The sequence below is a fragment of the Mastomys coucha genome, unplaced genomic scaffold (assembly GCF_008632895.1).
Source record: "Mastomys coucha isolate ucsf_1 unplaced genomic scaffold, UCSF_Mcou_1 pScaffold7, whole genome shotgun sequence".
Lineage (NCBI taxonomy): Eukaryota > Metazoa > Chordata > Mammalia > Rodentia > Muridae > Mastomys > Mastomys coucha.
In genome coordinates, this window is record NW_022196913.1 from 2596213 (window position 1) to 2603113 (window position 6901).

General features: G+C 41.5%; 1 protein-coding gene across 5 annotated transcripts in view; it reads right to left on the reverse strand.

Moving 5' to 3' along the window:
- Camk1d (calcium/calmodulin dependent protein kinase ID) overlaps nucleotides 1-6901 on the reverse strand; it is a 509557-nt gene that overhangs the window by 238421 nt on the left and 264235 nt on the right. The window lies entirely within an intron of this gene.

The following is a 6901-nucleotide window of genomic DNA, read 5'->3' on the forward strand; positions in this document are numbered from 1 at the left end:
AATATCATCCTGAGTGAGGTAACCCAATCACAAAAGAACACACATCGTATGCACTCTCTGATAAGTGGTTATTAGGCCAGAAGTTTGGAATACAGAAAGAACAACCCACAAACCATAAGAAACTCAAGAAGAAGGAAGACCAAATGGTGGACATTTCATTCCTTCTTAAAAGGGGGAACCAAATACCCACGAAAGGAGTTGCAGAGATTAACTATGGAGCAGAGACTGAAGGAAGGGCAAGCCAGCCTAAATATAGCTATCTCCTGAGAGGCTCTGACTAATACAGATGTAGAGGCTCACAGCCATCCATTGAACTGAGTACAGGGTCCCCAGTGAAGGAGTTAGAGAAAGGACCTATGGAGCTGAAGGGTTTGCAGCCCCTTAGGACAAACAACAATATGAACTAACTAGTACCCGCAGAGCTCCCAGGGTCTCAACCACCAACCAAGGACTGCTTATGGTGGGTCTGATTATTCTGTCAGCATGTGTATAGTAGGATTGCAAATTCGATCATCAATAGGAGGAGAGGACCTCGGCCCTGTGAAGGTTCTGTGCCCCAGTGTAGGGGAATACCAGGGCCAATAAGTGGAAGAGGGTGGGGGGGCAGGCATGGAGAGGGGGGAGGCAACAGGGGTTTGTTCTTGTTGTTTTTGTTTGTTTGTTTGTTTGTTGGAGGGGAAACTGGGAAAGGAGAAATTTACATGTAAATAAAGAAAATATCTAATTAAAAAAAAAAACTAACTCCTGTAAACTGTTCTCTATGCTACACAGAGAGAGAGAGAGAGAGAGAGAGAGAGAGAGAGAGAGAGAGAGAGAGAGAGAGAGAGAGAGAGAGAGAGAGAGAGAGAGAGAGAGAGAGAGAGGAAGAGGGAGAGAGAGAGAGGGAGGGAGAGGAAGGGGGGATCATTACATCCTCTTTACAAGAAGATTATCAATACCTACTAGGAACAGGCCTCTTGCCTCTTCCCTTCTCAAGTAGCTAAGATAAACTATATCATCCCAATGAATATCTTCAGCTTAAATGTAGTAAAGTTGATTTTCTTTACCTAAGGCAGAAGTTCTGGTTTTGTAAGCCAGAGATTACAGAAAAACAACAGGAACTATTTAAAGGATATTTAAAACACTTTCCAAAAATATAAAGACTTCCTATAGCTTTGGTGGAAGATAGTCTGTGTGTTGTCAATTCACAGGAGCCTTCCATAAGCGCTTTAATGTACGGAGACTCAGGACCACTCAGGGTCTCAGGTGCTACATCCATATGGTCTCTTTCACATCAATGAGCCAATTGCCAGCCTCCAGAGTGTGCTTTAATCAGCGAGAGGGAGTAAGACAGGTAAGACATCTGTCTTCTGCCTTTCTCTAAGGTATAGAGGGATAGGAGACACCCAACATCAACTTCTGGATTACATGAACAGACAGACAGACAGACAGACAGACAGACAGGGACAGAAGACACAGGACATCCAGAAGCCTCTACCAGGCTTCAGAGTAACCATGATGGTACTTCACAGATGGCCTTTGGAGTGTCGGATAGACTTTCAAGGCTCTTTCAAGTTCTGCCCTAGACCCTGCTACTTGCAAATCAACCTGAGGGTCAGAACAAAGATTACAGAGTAGGTGGGCATCAGTATTTCCCCAAGCACAGTCTCCATGCCCATAAGACAAGAATCACTGGGTACCACAGACACGCCCAGGGGATCCCCAACTGATCTACATGCAGCAGAAGGAACTCCTCTGGCTGCATACCCGTCCCTGGATCTAACTACTGTTACGGCAAGAAAAGGAGTTATTAGCTGTTCCCTTTTCAAGTTCTGTTTGATTTCTGCTATCCAGCTGGTTCTTTTAAATCTAGGAACAGCAATATATGTTTACATTTGGATGTAATATGATAGACAAATAAGGCTCAGATCCTAAAGAAATTCCATCTCAGTCTGGCAAGCTACTAACTAAACCTCAGAGTCTCAGATTTCTCAGCTGTCAGGTCTTACCTGCCTTCTGTGTAGTCAGAGCAGTAGAGCACACACTCAGGGGACAACAGGATATGATATAACCATTGCTAAACCATCACTCCAAGCCATGACAGCCAGTTCCATGGATCATGATTCCATGACTCTACTGAAAGAAATACAATATTTTCTTCCCAGAAGATCCTATTTTACTTACTCTTAATTATGACTTAAATGCACTGCTATGCTTCCAACTAAAATCAATAGGCCACGAATAGTCTCTTTGTTGTCTTAGCATTCTCATTTCTTACGTGAGTAATTCAGACATGGCTTTAAAAGCCTGCACCTAGAAGCTTGGGATACAGCTCAGCTGATAAAGTGCCTACCACACAAACGTAATAACCTGAGTTCAGAAGCCCAGTGCACAGGTAAAAAGCCTGGTATGACGGTATATATCTATAATCCCAGGATTGAAGGACAGACACAAGTGGATCACTGGAGCTCACTGGTCAAGTAGCCTAGCCAAATTAGAACTCCAGGTTCAATGAGAAACACTGTCTTAAAAAAAAAAAGAAAAAAAAAAACAGAACAAAAGTAGAGAGTGATTAAGGAAGACACCCAAAGGTGACCTCTGGCTTACACACACACACACACACACACACACACACACACACACACACGTACACGTACACGTACACAGACACCTTTATTTACCTATGTACATACCTACATGAACACTTACAGATGACATACACAACTGACTCTCATCAGATCTTAGCCAGCACCTGACAGTCCAGTCCAGCTTCCTACTTTTCAAGTGTGTAAAGACAGAAATGTTGTTAAGGAGAAGGGACTGTTGGAAGCACATGAAATTGTGCTGAATGCTGATGGCCACTCTGCCTCACACTGCTGTGATGACGCTGTCAGGTTACTATAATTATACTCATGTAGCCCTCGAGACATCAAAATGAAAATGCCGACCAAATGAAACAGGGCAAACAAAGCAGACTGTTAGGGGCATGGAGGTACTCAAACTGCTAGGAACTAGTTGATAAAGTCAGACGTGACCAACAGCATACCCCTATGAAGGAAAGCTGCCCCTTTACAGCAACCTTTAAATACCTGCTGGAAGGACAGAACATTCAGGAAAGTCCTTAGGGGGTGTATGAGTCACTTTTCTTGACACTGTGATAGAAGGCCTGACCAAGGCAACTTTAGGGAGGAAGGGCTTGATGTGGCTCACAGTTTCTGAGATGATCAATCCACTGTGGTGGGAAAGAATACAATGAGTGGGAAATGGGTAAAGGTATTTTAATAATGGCAAGCATCAAACAATGTATTTACCAGAACAACTCTGCTGTGACATGCCAAAAACAACTCAGTTTACATCACTGGAACTATCACAATGGAAGAGACACTGAGAAATCAGCTCATCCAATGCTCTCTTTGGGTGAAACTGGACCCTGTCAAAGGTAGAGAGCATGCCTTAAATTCTCCACACAAGATGCCATAGTTACTCATTCCAATATTTGGTCATCTTTCTCCGCCACAAAATTGCTTCTATCCAACTTAAATTTCATCTCTGACTTCTATGTTCTTTATCATGCCAAACTGGCACAGAACTAGCAAGTTCCAGGTTATAGCTAAAGATGACCATCAACATCTGATCCTTCAGCCATCATTTCCCAAGGGCTGTAATTACAGGCAGGTAAAACATACCTGCTTCTATGTGGTGCTGGGGATCAAACACAGGGCCTTGTATATGGTAGGCAGGACTCTACCCATTGAGCCACACCTCCAGCCCAGGGCTGTTCATTTTCTAAGGGTTTGTTATCTTTACCATAAAGTAAAGAACTGTGATATTCATGCGTAGTGACTCTAATTCTTTGAGAACTTAAAAAATTGTAGTGCCCCCCCAACTCTGAATGGCAGCCACTCGGATATAGTAATAAATATATGGTAACTAATAGCAGTTGTCAAACTGCTCAAATGAAGCAATGCCAGTCACTTCTGGCTCCCTTCCCAGAAGCCAATTTTCAGCCATTGATAGTTCTTATGAATCTCTAAGAAGCCTTCCCCACCCTCCCTCCCGCACCCCAATATACAACACTCTCCATTTGGTCCCCAATGAACAGAACATGAGACTCCACGACTGTGGCTTTCATCTCGCTTTCTAGTGTGGCTTTAATGATACAATCCTCTAGGATTTACACTCCATTTTTCAAGTTCAAAGGAAAACCTGCTGTTGTTAACAAGGCCTGTTTGAAGAGCAAGGCTTCTCATACAGAACATGTCTTCCACCAATATTCAAAACAAGTTCGCAGAGGAGGTTTTCTGCAGCTTGTTCAACACTCACAGAGTCACTGGCTTAGTACACTCAATCCTGTGACCGAGGAGACGAGCTGCACACACTGGCTGGCTCCACTCTTCTGCTGAAGCTATCATTTAAAAAAGAAGACAACTGCCTATCTCCATCCAGATGACTTGGGACAGACAGTACAGACGTCCAATTCAGACACACTTGTTAGTTTAAATTACTTACGGATCATGTTGACAGCAAACTGTAGCCTACAGAATTATGTACAGCCAAAAAAGATTGATTGTATTATCTAGATTTATATGACAGAAAATTCTCAGGCAGTGGTGGTGCACGCCTTTAATCATAGCACTTAGAAGGCAAAGGCAGGTGGATTTCTGAGTTTGAGGCCAGCCTGGTCTACAGAGTGAGTTCCAGGACAGCCAGGGCTACACAGAGAAACCCTGTGTCAAAAAGAAAAATCTGGAAAACCTACAATGGAATATATTAATGACTTTTCTTGTGACTTGGACAGAAATCAGACAAAAGCAACCTAAGAGGAGAAAGGTTTCTTTTGGCTCACACCTTGAAGAGGTCTTAGTCTACCATGGTGACTGGGGTGGCTCTGTCTATGGTGATGTGAATGTGTAATGTGTCTTGTTGTGTATAGGATAGCCAGGAAGCCAAATGGGAGCAGAATTGGCACCTGGCTAAAGCCTTCAATGGGCCACATTCAGTGACATGGCTCTGCCGGCTGGCCCCACAATGTCCTAAAACAGAACCACTAGTTTGGAACCAGGGTGTCCAAACATCTGAGACTGTGGTAGACATTCAGACCCAGGTCATAGCATGCAGAATGTGGGTTCTGTCCAAAGCCCTGTGAGTTTTTAAGCGTTGAATTTCCCCTCCACTGGGGAGATGGGATCGTTGGGCTTTTTACTAAAGAAAAATTGCCCTGAGGAAGAAAAATCACAAAAGAAAAAGAGGAAAGAAGGCACCATCAAGGAGTGATTTCCCTGGAGAAGACTCAAAGGGAGTTGTATGCCCCTTTAAGGGACTCAGGTCACTCACTGAACATGACTTATTTGGTAAGGAACATGGGAATGGACACCAAAAAGGAGGACCTGGCCTCTACCTTGAAGGGGTATGGATAACAACAGAGAAAATAGAGCATAAGGCTACCAGGATGGAAATCCAATACAGCAGAAGGGAAGGTCTAACCAGCTACTCAGGATAGCTTCCTGTTTGAGCAACACTGGAAATGGTTTTGAAAGATGGCTTTGAAACAGAAAATCTTGAGAGAAGCAAAGAAGGGTTCTGTTGTTATTATTCGACCAAGTATGTAACTATATCATGGAAGGTCATCGGCAAAACACAGGTTGATATGGAGATAGGAAGAATCAAGAATGATGAATTAAGGCCAGATGGATGCCTACCACACAAGTCTGACGGTCTAAGTTTGGCCCATATAATGATCCATATGGTGGCAGGACAGAGAAAATGAACTCTATGATCCCATCCTTATTCCTTCACCCACCAGTTTTTTTTGTCATATTCTTTAAAATTTATAAAACATTATAACAATAAAAATGAGTATTATAGAAGTTGTTTGATATAAAACAGCAATCAATTTAACAGTCTCATGTAGATGCTTGTCTACATCAATAGTGAAAATACATTTGACTCAATATAAATTTTAGATAACTCCAAACCTATTAACTGTATACTTCAAAATAATACATCACTACTAGTATTTTCTTAAATGAACATAAATATATAAATCCTTTTTATTTGTTTTGTATTTAGTAGAGTTTAAAATCTTGGCTCTTACTGTGGTACAAGCCCAAAATAAGAACAATTTTTAGACATTGGATTTCATTGTAATAAGGCTGTACTTCAATGACCCTCACATCACCAAAAGATTTTACCTCCATCATAGCTAAGCTGAAAGTTGATAGTTCTGCTGCACCAAGAAATGAATCGTACAGACTTCCTGCTATGGTCAAAGCTATTTGACTTGAGTGAGTGACTTTATTCTCAGCCCACAGAAAACAGGTTACATTCATTTAAGAAATGATGTAGGTATTAAGGTGGTATATCCATAAAGTCATTCAGCAACTGTTTCAATGAACAATGGTTCTGCTTGGAGGGTGGCACAAACATTAGGTGAGGGTAAGAATTTGGTTCATTAGCTGTGATAATTTGGAAAAGCATTCATCTCAGAGAAAGAGTAACTTATAAAGTCCTCTTCTTCAAACTTGAAACAAGAGTTACAAACTCAAGCAAAGCATTCAGTCCCACTCTTTGTTGTTCTCTTACAAGCAACCTTCCTAGTTAATCATTTATGTTTCTTTTGGGTATATAAATACTTTTGAAATATATAAGCTGTTCTGAAAACCATAGTATAGTGTAAAGACATGAAATAAACACTACTACTAATAGAGAGGCTGAGATAGGAGAAGCAAGATTTTAAGACCCTTATGTTGTACACAGCAAGACACTGTCACAAACAAGCTGAAAGTATATATAGATTGTACAATATTGGACCTATTCCTCCAGTTACTAAATTAGAGAGACCATTGGATCATAATCAACAAACTTCTAATTCCTCAATATTTTTGGATTTCAATCGATAAGGATATGTTGGTAATATTAATTT